The sequence below is a fragment of the Dermacentor variabilis genome, chromosome 10 (genome assembly GCF_050947875.1).
Source record: "Dermacentor variabilis isolate Ectoservices chromosome 10, ASM5094787v1, whole genome shotgun sequence".
NCBI classification, from domain to species: domain Eukaryota; kingdom Metazoa; phylum Arthropoda; class Arachnida; order Ixodida; family Ixodidae; genus Dermacentor; species Dermacentor variabilis.
In genome coordinates, this window is record NC_134577.1 from 42999464 (window position 1) to 43015725 (window position 16262).

At 52.0% G+C, this 16262-nt stretch overlaps 1 protein-coding gene and 1 pseudogene across 2 annotated transcripts in view; one reads left to right on the forward strand and one right to left on the reverse strand.

The window, feature by feature from the left end:
• LOC142560413 (uncharacterized) overlaps positions 1-16262 on the forward strand; it is a 235936-nt gene that overhangs the window by 183433 nt on the left and 36241 nt on the right. The window lies entirely within an intron of this gene.
• On the reverse strand, positions 2622-2792 carry LOC142562624 (U2 spliceosomal RNA; annotated as a pseudogene).

Consider the following 16262-nt stretch of genomic DNA (forward strand, 5'->3'; position numbering starts at 1 on the left):
TAGGGTAACAAAAGAAAAGGAAAGAAAACAGGCGCGTGGGTGACAACAAATGGTAGCAACGCAACAGGACTACGTGACGAGCACAAACGGTGCGCTCGCTGCATACCTAGCATTTGCGTTGTTACGCACGCACCATAGAAAGTCACGAGCTGGCCCAATCCGCCACGTTTAATGGTAACGTCGTTCCCGCAGGGATTATTATAAATATCGGAAGCTAGAGGCTTAATGGCACCGAATTAATGAGGCCGATTATAAACGATTATAATCGGCTTACGTTTGTGGTTCAGGCGAACGTCTTGCGACGGCAGCGGAGGGCGCGGGAACTGTGTAAATATATCGTGGTGGCGCTGTATAGCGCCCACGTAAAACATGTCTACACTGACTGCATGGTACCGGCGTCCCCGATAATTCTATTTATTTATACCGATACTCCCTGCATCGTGTTCCTCTTCGCACCGGACAGCAAGGACTCTTCGCGTAAGACCTGCCCACCCTCATCCGGATGCTCGCATATAGCTGGTCCTGGAAGTTTACAGATGGTGGTTTAAAGCAATATATCCATAACCCGAGGCTATAACCCGTAAGGCGCTGCTGTAGCACAGTGAATGCTTCGTTCTGCTTCTCAGCTCGAGGTCGCGGGTTCGGTTTCCGACCACGTCGGGGGCATTCCGATGAAGGGCGAAAAGCAGGAGCGCTCGTGTACCTTGCTTCGGAGATACGATTAACACATCCCCGGTTAACCCTACCCGTGGTTAATCTGAAGCGCCTCTCATAGCCCAAGTGTCGCTTTGGGACGTCACATCGCCACCACAGACTTCGTGTGCAAAAGTTGTTGCGTGGAAGCACTCCATAGCAGTTCGCGAATCTGTAGACGAGACAACGACCTATGCGTTTCTGTGACGGACGGTTCCTTGTCTAAAAACGCTGCCGACCAGAGCGCACGTGTCAGGGCGAAAACAAACTGTGATGAAGTCAAACATTGAGGGAAAAGACTAATGAGCGAAGAAAAAAAAAATCGCAGCGATTTCGAGGAAGCGATTGCTGCTGCCGCCACGGGCGGTGTCATCGTTCGCTCTACGAACGAACCAAGAGCTCAACGAACGAGGTGAAGCTCTCGTTAAAGAAAAAGGGGGAGGATGAGGAGGAGTGAACGGAGAAAGAGAGAGAGAAAAGAACGATGCCTTGTGCACGCCAGAGGCAAGCAACGCGGAGGCTAACACTGCTGGCAGAAGCAACAGCAGACAGAAAGCAGTCGGTGGTGGCGGGGTCAGAGAAGGGAACGGATTACGAATCTAAACGCCCGGGCAAGGACGACCAGTACGCGCAAGAGACGCACGAACGCACGAAAAGAAAAAGGAAAGACAGCAGCAGAGAAGAAGCAGAAACGCAGCAGAGAATCCGAGACGCCGGCCAGGGTGCGGGAGGATGGAAGGAGTGTAGAGTACAGGAGAAGCCCTTGCTCGTGTTCGGCGTACGCACAGTCGGCACCGAAAGGGTTGTGCTCGCGACGTTAATTGCCGCCGATTACGGGTTGCAGCAAAGCGAGCGGGACGGCGACGGCGGCGCGTTTTCAGAGGCAAGAGAAGGCACAAACTCGCGCGAGTTTGTGTACGTGTGTGTGTGTGTGTTCCGTTCTCTCGGGGCCAAACTCGAAGACCCCCCCTTCGTACTCCCTACTGACCTCTCCTCCACTCTTACCCTCTCAACGCGCCCTGTTGAATAGTACTCTTCCAAATGCCACACTGAGATGTGCTTCGTTCCGTTTCTGCTCCTTCTTGTAACCCCTGAGCCCTCCGTTCACTTGACTCCTTTCCTCCATTATATACAGCTCCTTATACAAATCGTGGCTGAATTCCTCCGAAAAAAAATGAGGGACCCTGAGGCTATACACGGGCAGTTTCCTTCGGCTCGGGGCCTCTCAAGAAAGAAAGCGGCATAAAGTGGCCCAGCGACAATTGCGAGGCGTTCATTTCGTCGCGTGTCTGTCCCCTCCGGAGGAGCGCCACCCCCCCCCCCCCTAAAAAAAAAAAATACCGACGCAAGTGTCATTGCCTGCTGCGCGCAGTGGGTGTATTCAATGTAGCCGCGTCCTACACACAGCGAGCGCGTACGTCGCCCGAGGCGGCACAGCCGTCGAAGCGCGACAACTGGACCCGTCGGGTGGTGAGCGTGTTTGTATGCGTAGTTTCGGGGGTGATTTGGGAAGAATGGGCTGCGAATGCGTATTGTTTCAGGTTACGGCGCTGTTAACGCGGTGGGCAGCCGCGATAACGAAGACGCAGTTATGCCTGAACGACGCCGGAACTGGTTGTAGCGCGACCTTCCCGCGAGACGTTTACACGCGTTCCCGCTGGGAAGGTCCAAGCGGGCTGCCGTGTCTGCGGAATAGCATTTCTCACGGGAGACCTTTTTCCAGCGAAGCTGCATATGTGGCTAGGTTCTGGGGAAGAGAGAAAACAAGGAGAGGAAAGGCAGGGAGGTCAACCAGAACAGCATCCGGTTTGCTACCCTACACTAGGGGTGGGGGAAAGGGGAATAGAAAGAGGAAGAAAGGGAGAGAGTAAGCACTGAAAAATTTCGCGCGTCTATCGAGCCGCGTAGATGGAGAATTTCTCCCCAAACGTGGGCCGATCCCGAAGATAGTCAAATACCGGATGGCGGCGGAGGCGAAGCAGGCTTTAAGCACTCCGCCAACTTGCAAACGTAAGTTTAATATCTTAGGGTCAAATACAACCCGCAACAGGCATTAAGCTGATAAAAGCAGACACTACAGTTTGGCTTGCGTCGGCCATGTCTACGTTCGCGCCGCCCTCTCATTGTCGGCGTTCTGTTGCGTTTCGCCTGCGACACGTGGTTTTGCCGGCGCGACTGCGGCGGGGCGGCAGACATTTTGGCCCGATCGTCGTCGCCGCAACACTCATCGCCAGGTGTTTCCAGGCGCGTCTGCGGCGATGCGACCGCCTAGGGATCCTCCTCGCATTCCAGTCATTGTGCCCGAAACAGGCGATGCCAAAGCAGGGATCTCATTCCAGTTATTGGGCCCGAAACAGGCGATGCCAAAGCAGGGATCTCGTTCCAGTCATTGTGCCCGAAACAGGCGATGCCAAAGCAGGGACCATCTTCTCGTTACAGTCATTGTGTCCGACCGGCAGCGCCACGACAGGGTGCTACGAGATCGTGCGCAGCGCCACGACAGTGTGCGTCACCATTAGCCCATTGTACATTCACGTGCTCGTCTTTTGAGGGGTTCCTTCTTGCCCTCAACTGCGAGAGTATAAAAACAGCTGCCCCCGGACGCCAAAAAGAGGGCTCCGATTTCTTCTGTTGAGTGAAGTGCTCTCCCGTCTCTCTACTTCGGTCAAACCTGACCGCCAACTCTTTGCGATGTTAAAATAAACAAGTTGTTTCGTTGTTACCAGTCGACTCATGCTTTGCCGGGACCTTCGGATGCTTCGAGTTGTACCCCAGGCCGCCAGGCCAACGCTACCCTTGGGGCTTGCGACCCAGGTACAACCACGGGCGTCAGCGCCGAGTTCCCCACAGATCGTACCAGCAGTCCGGATCCGAAACATCTGGTGGCAGCGGTGGGATCGCCTACGACTTCAAACAACTGTCTGCCAGCGGCGAGATCGCGACAACGGAGGCCAGCAGCGAAGAGATGCAGTTGACTGTATGCTGAGCAGCTCAACGACGATCCGGGAGCAGTGCAACGAGCCCTGTGTGACGACTGGTTGCCTGCAGCGGAACGACTGCGCGGAATTCCTGCCTGCGAGGTTTGGTGAGTGCGGGACTTTCTTCTTCTGAGCTTTGCCAGGCTTTTGTTAGTGTTAGAAACAGAGCTGGTAATTGTGGTTGTCGTTGCTGCCGGGTTAGTTTGCGGCAAGACAATAGTAAGCAGTAGAGAAAGCAGCATTCAGAGCCGCCATGGATTTGAAGTCGTTGCGCAAACCGAAATTGTTGGAGCTTGCAAGAGAGTTGGGTCTGGATGTCTCGGACAAACTCAGGAAACCGGAACTGATAAAGGCTATTCTTGAGTTAGAGGCTGAGGATGACGAGCTGTCGGAATGCCTTGAGACTATTGAGGAGAGGTCAAAAAGACAGGAGCGCGAACTTAAAGAGCAAAAAGAGAAATATGAGCGCGAACTTAAAGAGCAAAAAGAGAAACAGGAGCGCGAACTTAAAGAGCAGAAAGAAAAAGAAGAGCGCGAACACGCTTTGGAAATGAAGCGTCTTGAGGTAGAGATGGAACGCGCTCGTAATGGAAGTCAGGCACACGGTGCAGGAGAACGCGTATTGTTCAAAATGACTGACCTGATGCGGCCGTTTAAGCTTGGAGAGGACATTGGTTTGTTCCTGGTTAACTTTGAGCGAACGTGCGAGAAGCAGGGGTTCTCTCGGGAAACGTGGCCACAGCGCTTGCTCACTTTGTTACCCGGCGAGGCGGCCGACGTAGTCGCTCGCTTGGATAGAGAGGAGGCAGAGGATTTCGACAAAGTAAAATCGAGTCTGCTAAAAAAGTACCGGCTGTCTGCGGAGGCGTTCCGTCGGAAGTTTCGGGAAAATGAGAAAGGCAGAAGTGAGTCATATACAGAGTTTGCGTATAGGCTTATGTCAAACATGCAGGAGTGGCTCAAAGAAGAGAAAGCGTTTGGTGACCACGATAAAGTTCTGCAGTGTTTCGGGCTAGAACAGTTTTATAGTCGGTTACCGGAGAACGTGCGATACTGGGTCTTGGATAGGCCAGACGTTTGTACGGTGGCTAGAGCCGCTGAGCTAGCCGAGGAGTTTGTGACGCGTCGAGCTCGCGGAGCTAAGGACGGTCAAAAGGGTGAATTTGGCTCGAAGTTTGAGAGGCCGAAGTTCACGCCCATGAGATTAAAGGGGGACACGCGTAGTGCGGATGCGAGCGAAAGCAGTCCGACCAAACGTAAAGAGACGGCGGCAGCCAAACGCAGAAAGCGGTTCGAGATGAGGCGAGCGCGCTTGTGTTATACGTGCCAGAAGCCGGGTCACTTTTCGGCGCAGTGTCCGGAAACAACACCAAAAGTTGTGTTTTTTTCAATAGGCAGCACTGACGAGAACATGAAGCTTCTCGAGCCTTACATGCGAGACCTCCTCGTGAACGGGAAAGAGTGCCGAGTGCTTCGCGATTCCGCAGCTACGATGGATGTAGTTCACCCGTCTTACGTAGAACCCCATATGTTCACGGGCGAGTGCGCGTGGATCAAGCAAGCCGTGGAAGCTCATAGCGTGTGTCTGCCAGTAGCAAAGGTGCTTATTGAAGGACCTTTCGGAGCGCTTGAGACAGAGGCGGCAGTGTCATCTATGCTGCCACCCCAGTACCCGTACCTATTTTCAAACAGGTCCGATCACCTCCTGCGCGAGAAGGGGCTTTTGTTTGGTGAAGCTAGTGTTCAGGCCTTAACCAGGTCGAAGGTTCGGGAGCTCGCTGCAAAGGCGGTAGTTGCGGGGCCGACGTTATCAAACAACGAAAAAGGGTCAGAGGCGCAGCAAGCTGATATTCCGAGCACGCCCGAACTAAATAAAATTGAGTCTGTAGCGTTGAAGGCGCCAGATACTGGAGAGGAAATGCCCGACACGGGAAAGTTAGAAGAGCTATCTACTGATTTGCTCATCGCGCCTACGTCAGACGGACTTGATAGGTTGCTAAAAGTCAGCCGGTCGGCTTTGATAGCCGAGCAAAAAAAGGATGGCAGCCTGGAAAACGTGCGCTGCAATGTCAAAGAAGGTATCGCCAGGAAAACTGCGCGTTTTGTGGAAAGGGGTGGAGTCCTGTACCGGAAGTATCTAGACCGCAGAGGAGTGGAGTTCGATCAGCTGGTCGTGCCTCAATGCTATCGTCAGGATCTGTGGCGCTTGTCGCATGGGGGTTCGTGGTCCGGACACCTAGGAGTTAAGAAAACTAAGGACCGTCTCTTGCAAGAGTACTATTGGCCAGGGTGTTTTCGGGACGCAGACCATTTCGTGAGGACATGTGACACTTGTCAGCGGGTGGGCAAACCAGGGGACAAATCGAGGGCGCCGTTGAAATTGGTACCTATCATTACGGAGCCTTTTAGACGGCTCGTTATTGATACTGTGGGACCTCTGCCGGTAACAGCCACGGGGTACAGACACATTTTGACTGTGATCTGCCCAGCGACAAAGTTCCCTGAAGCAGTGCCGCTTAAAGAACTCAGCTCAGTTGAGATAGTTAATGCACTACTGTCCATATTTGCGCGAGTTGGTTTTCCTGCGGAAATCCAATCAGATCAGGGCACAGTGTTTACTAGCGCTTTGACGACAACTTTTCTCGAAAGGTGTGGGGTAAAGCTGTTACACAGCTCAGTGTACCACCCACAGTCGAATTCCGTTGAGAAGCTCCACTCCGTCATGAAGCGCGTGTTGAGAGCGTTGTGTTTTGAACATCGAACTGACTGGGAGCTGTGTTTGCCTGGGGTGATGTTTGCGTTAAGAACCGCGCCGCATGCGGCTACGGGGTTTTCGCCAGCTGAACTGGTGTACGGTCGCTCGCTTCGATCTCCGCTTCGCATGCTTCGAGAATCATGGGAAGGTAGGGGCGACGACCCAGTCGTGGTGGAGTACGTGCTTAAGCTCCTCGAACGCTTAAGAAGGGCACAGGAGTTGTCAGGTGAAGCAATGGCAAAGGCCCAGCAGAGGGCCAAGGTTTATTATGATCGGACAGCCAGGGCCCGTCGTTTTGAGGTGGGCGATGAGGTCATGATATTGCGTACATCGCTAAACAACAAACTAGACGTGCAGTGGGAGGGCCCAGCACGAATTGTTCAGAAACTGTCGGACGTTAACTACGTGGTAAGTCTGCCAGGAAAGCGGAAAGCACAGCAAGTTTACCACTGTAATCTGCTCAAACCTTATAGACAAAGGGAAGCAGTGGTGTGCATGATGGTAAACGTTCCTGAAGAGCTTCCAGTCGAGCTTCCGGGACTAGGCTCAGTGACGAACAGGGAAGACACCGGTCAAGTCATTAGTGACCTTATCAGTAAAGCACCGCTGTCGCCTGAGCAGAAAACCGAACTACACCAGCTATTACGAGAGTTTCAAGGTCTGTTCTCTGAGAGGCCTGGTAGGACTTCTGTACTTACTCATGATATAGAACTTACCTCCCCAGAGCCAGTACGATCCAAGGCGTATCGGGTGTCACCCCGCCAGAGCGATATTATGGAGGCTGAGGTAAAGAAAATGCTACAGCTCGGTGTTATTGAGGCAGGTGAGAGTGATTATACCTCCCCTTTGATTTTAGTTGAGGTACCGGGCAAGGAACCTCGTCCTTGCGTCGACTACCGCAGGCTTAATTCCATCACTAAGGATCAAATTTATCCGATCCCTAACATCGAGGAGCGCCTTGAGAAAGTTAGTAGCGCTCAGTTTATTTCCACCCTAGATCTTGTCAGGGGTTATTGGCAGGTTCCACTTACAGAAGAGGCTAGTAGGTATGCGGCGTTCATTTCACCAATGGGAACATTCCGTCCTAAAGTGTTGAGTTTTGGTTTGAAGAGCGCGCCATACTGTTTTTCAAGCCTCATGGATAAAGTGTTGCGGGGACAGCAAGAATTCGCTTTACCGTATCTAGACGACGTAGCGATATTCTCCGCATCCTGGTCTGAGCATATGACACACTTGCGGGCAGTGCTAACCCGCCTGCGCGAAGCAGGCTTGACAGTAAAGGCTCCTAAGTGCCAGTTAGCACAGGCCGAGGTTGTCTACCTCGGTCACGTGATTGGTCAGGGTCGTCGCCGCCCCTCTGAAATAAAAGTGGCCGCTGTGCGAGACTTTCCGCAACCGCGCACCAAGACCGATATTCGGTCGTTCTTGGGTGTCGCCGGCTACTATCAGAGGTACATCCCTAGGTACTCTGATATCGCGGCTCCCCTGACGGATGCTCTAAGAAAGACAGAGCCTCAAACAGTCGTCTGAGACGAGACAAAGGAAAGAGCTTTTAGCGCCCTAAAGAGTGCCCTAACAAGCCAGCCTGTGCTACGATCGCCAGACTATACAAAAGGGTTCATTGTTCAGTGCGATGCTAGTGAGCGAGGCATGGGCGTTGTACTGTGCCAACGGGAAAATGGAGAAGTAGAACACCCCGTCCTGTATGCTAGTCGTAAGCTGACCAGTCGTGAGCAGGCGTATAGCGCCACCGAGAAAGAGTGTGCATGTCTCGTGTGGGCCGTTCAGAAATTGTCATGCTATCTAGCCGGCTCGAGGTTTATCATTGAGACGGATCACTGCCCTCTCCAATGGCTGCAGACCATCTCTCCCAAAAATGGCCGCCTCCTGCGCTGGAGCCTCGCTTTACAACAATATTCCTTTGAGGTACGTTACAAAAAGGGGAGTCTCAACGGTAACGCCGATGGCTTAAGTCGAAGCCCCTAACGTAGGAATCAGCCTCAAAATTGTTTGTTACTGATGTTTTTCTTCCTGAGGCAGGATTTTTTTTTAACATATTGCTTTTGTTTAGTGTTTCAAAGTGATGATATGCTTTCTAGTGCAATTTTTCAATTTGTGGACGCGTTCTGAGTGATGCTAGACTGCTGTAAGGAACTAGGCAGTGGTCTAAAAAGGGGAAAGAGCCTGGCAGGGCTTAGTGAGGGTTGTGCCGTGCTTGCTGACTGAGCGGTTGAGTTTTCAGCGTAGTTCTAACGCTTGCCGGGAACGAGAACAAAAATGTGAACTCTCCCGAAGTCACTTTGCAGTGTCCCGTGCGAACCTGAACGAGAGAACGAGGCCTTCTCTGTGCGCTGCGCTCAAGAAACGTCGAGGGACGCCCGACTTCGGGTATGAGCATCATCGAGCGACATCCCTCCGGACAGCGGATGCAGTCCCCTGTCCATCGGGATCTCCTTCCCCCGGCGGGGCGGTCTGTTGCGTTTCGCCTGCGACACGTGGTTTTGCCGGCGCGACTGCGGCGGGGCGGCAGACATTTTGGCCCGATCGTCGTCGCCGCAACACTCATCGCCAGGTGTTTCCAGGCGCGTCTGCGGCGATGCGACCGCCTAGGGATCCTCCTCGCATTCCAGTCATTGTGCCCGAAACAGGCGATGCCAAAGCAGGGATCTCATTCCAGTTATTGGGCCCGAAACAGGCGATGCCAAAGCAGGGATCTCGTTCCAGTCATTGTGCCCGAAACAGGCGATGCCAAAGCAGGGACCATCTTCTCGTTACAGTCATTGTGTCCGACCGGCAGCGCCACGACAGGGTGCTACGAGATCGTGCGCAGCGCCACGACAGTGTGCGTCACCATTAGCCCATTGTACATTCACGTGCTCGTCTTTTGAGGGGTTCCTTCTTGCCCTCAACTGCGAGAGTATAAAAACAGCTGCCCCCGGACGCCAAAAAGAGGGCTCCGATTTCTTCTGTTGAGTGAAGTGCTCTCCCGTCTCTCTACTTCGGTCAAACCTGACCGCCAACTCTTTGCGATGTTAAAATAAACAAGTTGTTTCGTTGTTACCAGTCGACTCATGCTTTGCCGGGACCTTCGGATGCTTCGAGTTGTACCCCAGGCCGCCAGGCCAACGCTACCCTTGGGGCTTGCGACCCAGGTACAACCACGGGCGTCAGCGCCGAGTTCCCCACAGATCGTACCAGCAGTCCGGATCCGAAACAGTTCCAAGCGCTTGCCTTTCGTTCCGCTATCCCGTGGTGGCGGTCCCGTAAGCGTGCTGCCTGCCAGGACCGTGAGGCGGGAAAAAAAAAAGCGAACTGTCGATGTGGCCCCGATCCCGCAATCTCGGAAAAACCGGAGCAACGGCCAGGTTTCATGGGGAGTTTGTGGAGAACCGATTTTGTGTGGCCTGTGTTATGTGTGACCACTTGTGGTTTTATGAGTGACCTCAAAACCATTACTGCACTGCGGGACGTCAACCAACGCTCGATCGCCTTGGCTACGGTGAAGCAGCGCAGTGCGTGCGATGAGGTGCACGTACGTTCTACGTGCTGGGATTCGTTATTAAAAGGTGTCGTGCCGCGTTTTGCAACAATACGCGGGTATGTACACGTCCCCGCTGCCTCATCATCTCCCGAGGCTCAACATCGTGGAGGAGCGGCCAGTCGGGCCTCGCCTGCCATTTATATGTGCGTACGGCGTTTGACGCACGGCAACGGACAGTTCGCCATTGAGGGGCCCACATACACAGAGAGCTTCACTGGTCTTCCACCTTCACAGAGTGGAATGTCACTGTATATTTTTTTTTGTATTTGCCTCTTTCGCCCGTTTTTAAGGTTCTCGGCAGCGGTCGGAGCTGCACCGTCTGGTTTACAAGATGGCTACGAAGCAAAGTGCGCGTGCTCTTGGGCAACCGAGTTGCCGGGAGCACGTTCGAGGTCGAACGCCTACTATTGCAACTCTGAGACACATGCGCTCTCTACGCAGCTATTCTACCGCTACACATGCACTGGTTAATGCACTGGTTAAACAAAAAAGCGCTAGCTAAACATTCTCGCTGCAACAAATACACGTCGTCGTCATCTTCGATGGTTCCTGCACATTTTCTTTTCGTCTGTTAGTCTTTAGCGTAACAATTCACTTTAATTATTTCATTTTAATAATCCGGAGTCGCATGCCGGTAGATTGCCGAACCTGGCTATACGCATTCAAGTCTATACCTCTCTTGCCGGGTTTTCCCCAAACGCTATCAAAGAGAAGGTCAGTTCGAACCTGCGTACAGCGCTTATCCCGACGCAATTGACACCGTATCGCTTTTCACTGAACAGCTGCCGCGCCAATTTGCTTCGCGAAGGATATATTGCGAGAATTGTGGAAGGCGATGGAAGATACTGTACGCGATTACTGTACGCGATGCGAAATTTCCACGTGTCAAGCACCGGCGGCCTCGACTGTTTTTTTTCTTTGCTCTCTCTCCGGGCCGGTCGGCCACTATCTCTTTATTGCATTTGCGATCCTCAACGTTTAGCGTTATCTCGCATTTTGAAATACCGGAGCTGGTGAAACCTCACCAGCGACTAACCGCCTCCGTGCGCCGCTGCTGTCCGCGGTGTTCGCGAATTCTTAGAATCGTCCTCACTTCTAGTCCGTGTGGGCACGAAAGCAGCTGCAGCAGCAGCAGCACTTGAGGACGCAGCTACGAAGGCTGAGCACTTCGAAGACAACGGAAGCAAAGAAGAAGAAAAAAGAAAAAGAAGTGTCGTCCCCCCCCCCCCCCGCCCCCTTTCGACAGGCTCTAAAATCTTCCCTCGAGTTGCCATCGATAGTTGCCTATCGCGAACTACTTTAAACGATAGCGATAAACTGGCAGCCGAAAACTTTATCGTTTCTTTATCGTCACCGCACAGCCCCGCCAACGCGTCTCCGGGTCGATAAGTGGACGAAAGGTTTCGCGGAATGGGGGCAATTTCAACGCTTGCGAAGAAAAAAAAAGAAAAAAGAGAGTGTGCAGCGGCCGATATGAGTGCGCCTGGAATTCATTGCACACGAATAATTGCGATCGATAAACTTACTAAATAACTGTATCTCTTTTTCGCCACGTGGCCTCGGCATTGGCCAACTGCGAGGGTTTCAGTATCGCAACGAGAGGAGACGTGGACGAGATCCGATTGGGTTACGAGGAGGGGAGGAGGATATGGGAGGGGGAGGGACCTGGAGGATGCGGCTCGGCGCTACCCGAGTACAGGGCTTAATTGCTGCCTGTAGCGTTTACAGTTTGGCTTCATTTTAATTTTGTCAGCTAAGTCCTTTTTACAGATATCGGCCGCTTCCCACCCACCTCCACCACCACCTCCACCTTTCTGCCACAAGTGTTCCGCTTATCTCCCACAGCGAGTAAAACTGATATCAGAAACATTCTAACCAAATGAAAGCCCCTGGTTTCTCAGCTGTTTAATCACGCCACCTACAATATGTGCATGATATGTGCGACGGCCACCCCTTGTAGGGTTGCACATTCAAAGCAAATTTCACTGGAAATCGTTTTGCGAGAATTTCCTGCTTCCACCCCCCCCCCCCCCGCCCCGGCGACACGACGCAAGCTCTGAGCACACGACAAAAGCAATGGTTTGTTGAAAAACGCAGGGCTGTCAGTCGGGGCGCTTACGGATATGCGACCTGCAATTGCGTTTGTACACCTGTTATCGACTGCCTATGGGCTATGGCAGTCTCTATAGAAAGGTGCGTGAATAGATTATACGAACAATAGTAGGCAAGCCTCGAGGTATAGATGTCTATTATAGAAAAAGTACATTATTAACAAAAGAATTACCGCCATTTTCTATGAAAGCATTGTTTGCGTATTCGCTGCAGTATAAACCGAAAGGCCACCATCATTGTTCGTGCTCGGTCGTCGATGGCATGCTGACCCCTCGAAAAAAAAAATTTTTTTTTTGACAGTATGCCTAAACTATATCGGTTTTCTTTCGAAGTGGAGGAGGAGGCGGAAAGAAAGAGAATGCATGGTTGTTAAGCAGATATGCGTCTGCTTGGCCACCGTACACCGGGTGACGGGAAAAGGGGAATCGAAAAATGAGATAGGGGAAGGGGTGGATGGGAGGGGGGGGTGAGGGAAAGACGCGGTGAGTTTGATCACGCGCACGGATGGCCTCACCAAGGAGTGATTAGAGCCTCTATAGACAGCCTCAGAACTATATATAACGTTGAACTTTTTGTCGGCTAATGTCCATAGCTGCTCCTTCGGAAATCTGCAGACCCCAATAAAAGCAAGGAAGTATGCTTGTTGGGTCCCTTTCTTAATATACAGGCATATACAGATGTGCTTAGATTAGGGGACGATGGCGGCTTGCGCACTAGAGAATCAAAAGCATGCATAGCATTTGCTGGGACTCAAACGGCTTCCGCACGTAAGGGGAACGGAAGCTTCTTAGCTCCATTAATATTTAAGATTTCTATTAAATAGGCCCTTGCAGCCCAAATGATAGAAGGCAAAGCTGTGAACGATAAGTGTGCTGGCGGCATACAGGGTGTCCCAGCTAACTTCAGCCAGAATTTAAATATATGCCGATGCACTCTAAGACGACGAGACCAAATGCATGTTGCTGACTTTTGTATGGACTAAGTCACACTATTCTTTGTATTTTGCGTAATTGAATAATTAGTCATGATTGATTAACCAACTTCGCAAGCGAGGTATCTTTGGCACTGTTACGTGGTATTTTCTTGTATTTCGCGAGCATCTGCAGTAAGCGGAAAAACACTAATACCTAATAGACAAAAAATTAAAAAAAAAATTTTATCGGACGTTTTCCAAAGCGCTCTACAACTTTCTAATTGCAATTTCTTGCCTAATTTTGTTGCTTCAGAAGTTGGTTAACTGATCTTGACTAATTATGCAATTAAGCAGAACAAGAAAGAAAACTGGGTTACTTACTCCATACAATAATAGTCAGCAACAGGCATTTGGTCGCGTCGCCTCAGCGTGCATCGTCATGTTTTTACACCCTGGCTAGGTTAGCTAGGACACCCCGTATAGATTGCCCCAAGTTCGGTTTTTAAGAAACACATCGAAGTTAACCCATAGGTGAACACCCTTAAGTCAAAGCGGTCTACAAAACGTCTGCTGACACTCTGTAGACTTTCTAATTCCCCATAAGCGACCCACGGGAGTGAGTGTAGGTGAACCGGATAGCGTCGTGGATCCCGGCACTATAGCTGAGTCTCGTGCCGGGGAACCAGTTACGCTCCAAATTAGGAGCGATCGAGGAAAGCGTGCGAGAATGCCAATCGCAGATAGCGAAGCACGCAGCGCTATTCATTCACGGCAGGAAAGCGGTCGCTCGCCGTGGCCATCTCTCCTGCGTACGTGCCGTGAAGACGAGTTCCTACCAGAAGTCCCATTCACAGCACGCCCGCCGTATCGGCCTCGTTGACCATAAACTGCCCGACAAAATATTACTAGCGGTAACTTTTGTGCTAGTGTCTACGGGGACTGCATGTATACATGGCTGTCCGGCCAGCGTAGAAGCGTGGTGAATTGCATGAAATTGTTTGACCGTCGTCGGTGTGGCTTCAAACGGCTTTGCGACTTTGTAAATCGGTCATCTACAACAACATGTTTGCATTAAAAACAAAGCGATTGGCAAATGTTTAGGAATACGCGCGAGGATTTATTGCCGCAGGCCTCTGGGGAAAAAAATACGATTGCTGGGAAATTTAGAAAGACATCGCAGCGCGATAAATAATGCCAGAAGAATGTTTCGAGCCGCGCAAGCACAAAGACTAGACAAATGCACGCGTTAGTCACCGTTCCCACGGTACAGTTGAACAACCGGGGCGGCAGAGTTTCCTTCAAGTAGCTTCTGAAGGAAAAACTATGCGCCAGGGAACGTGGCCTCCGAAATCGGGCGGCGAGTGCCGTGGTTGCGCGCGTAGCGTGATCTCAGAGGCCACGTACCGGATAATCCACGCAAATCACGCCGCGCGGGAGATCACTGGCGGGGCTGCGTGCGGTACAGCTGATGACCGCGTCTGCGGGCAGCCCGACTGCAGGCTCCGGTTAATCTAGCCTAACGCGAGCGAAGTGCGTGGAGGAACCGCGAATGGAGTTAAAGCCAACCTGACTTAACAAGTATACGGCGAGAGAGAGAGACAAAAGCAAGAAGCTTCCCATCTAAGTAACCGAGAGACAGGCGAAACGAAGCGAAGCGAAGCAACGAAACACGTGACGCAGCGGCCCAAACGCGCGCCGAGCCTGCATCAGCACGCCGTACACGTTAGGAATGAAGAGCGTTGCCGCGGCGCGGCCGGCACACCTTCCGATGCGTCGTACCCCTCCCTATTGCGAAGTCGTTCCCTGCATTTATACAATGGCTTTCTTTCGTTCCACAGCCTTTCACAATACAAGCGCTCGGCGTGCCTTCTCGTCTCCCTCTCTTTCAATTCATTCTTAGTTTGTGTTAGTTCGCATTTTCGTAAGCTGCTGGCTTGTTGTGCTGTCCGTCGATCTCCGCGCCAGCGATAGCGCTCGAAACGCCCTCCCTTGAGTCCTCGGTCATCTTCCAGTCTCGGCGCGTACACGCCTGCCGCTTCATCTCGGTAATTCTCGTTCTGCATTCTTTTAAGTTGCATTGAAAGATGAGACGGTTCAAAGAGAGGAACAGAAATAAAGAACATTCCTAGGAGAGAAAATAAGAAAAGCAAGGGGGGGGATGGGGGCTGGAATGGGCGGCGAAATGGCAGATACGTCCACACACACACACAGAGAGAGAGAGAGAGAGAGAGAGAGATAGAGAGAGAGAGAGACTTGCCTCTCTCTCCAGAGCATGCAGTTTGGGAGAGAATGTATATAAACGGCTTTGCCAATGAAATGAGTGGTGGAGTCCGCGGCAGTGTAGAGCGGGAGATGCCCGAAGCCGATCCGATGAAAACAGACGAAGAAAAAGGAAGCAATGAGAAAACCGGGTGGGTCGCCTTTTGGGGAGGTTATAACCCGAACCTAACCTGTATTTAACAGAGGAACTGATGGCGGTGAGGGGGTTGACGAAGTGAGAGAGGAGGGAAAGGAATCGAATGTGTATAGTGGCGCATACACTATATACGGGCGAGATCTGCTGCTGGTGCCTGCTAGAAAAAAAGAAAGAGGAAAGGACGGGGAAACAACAACAACAGCTAAAAAAAAAAAAACAAGCGCGCCTCAAGGAGGCGCTCGAGACGTCAGAGTTGGTCGGCGCGGCGCGTCGTGGCATTTCGCGCTCGCCGCCGAATCATCTCGCAAAACAAAACGACCGAACGAAGTTGTTGAAGGAACGCAAAACGCAGAGAGGGTGCGTAGGGCAGCGAGGGGGAGGGCGGACGACGGTGGGAGTGAAAAAAAAGAAAAAGGCTAACTGAGATGGCATGGCGAGCTTTGCGAGGACAACGAGTGAGAGAGAGAGGAGGGGGAGGGGTGCAACGAGAGAAAGGAAAAGGAAAGATGGAAGAAGGGAGACGGGCATCCCTTCCTAATCGCGACAAATTACACGCTTACGCCACACGGGGCTCCATCAAAAACGAACGTCTGAGCGCCGACACGGCGGCGGAGAAATCGTAAAGTTGGCCTTCCCCAAGAGTTCGTTGGCAGGTGTACACCGACCGAGTGTGTGTGTTCGCGTGCGTGCGTGCGTGTGTTGGGAGAAGCTGAGAAGCAGAGATAAAACAACGCGGACCAGAGAATTGAGAATTAAAGGGCGGGGGAAAACTTTCGCGCAGAGAGAGAGTGAGAAAAAAAGACTAAAGGAAAAACCGTCTCGATGTGCTCGATGGAGTCTCGCGTCTCACGGTT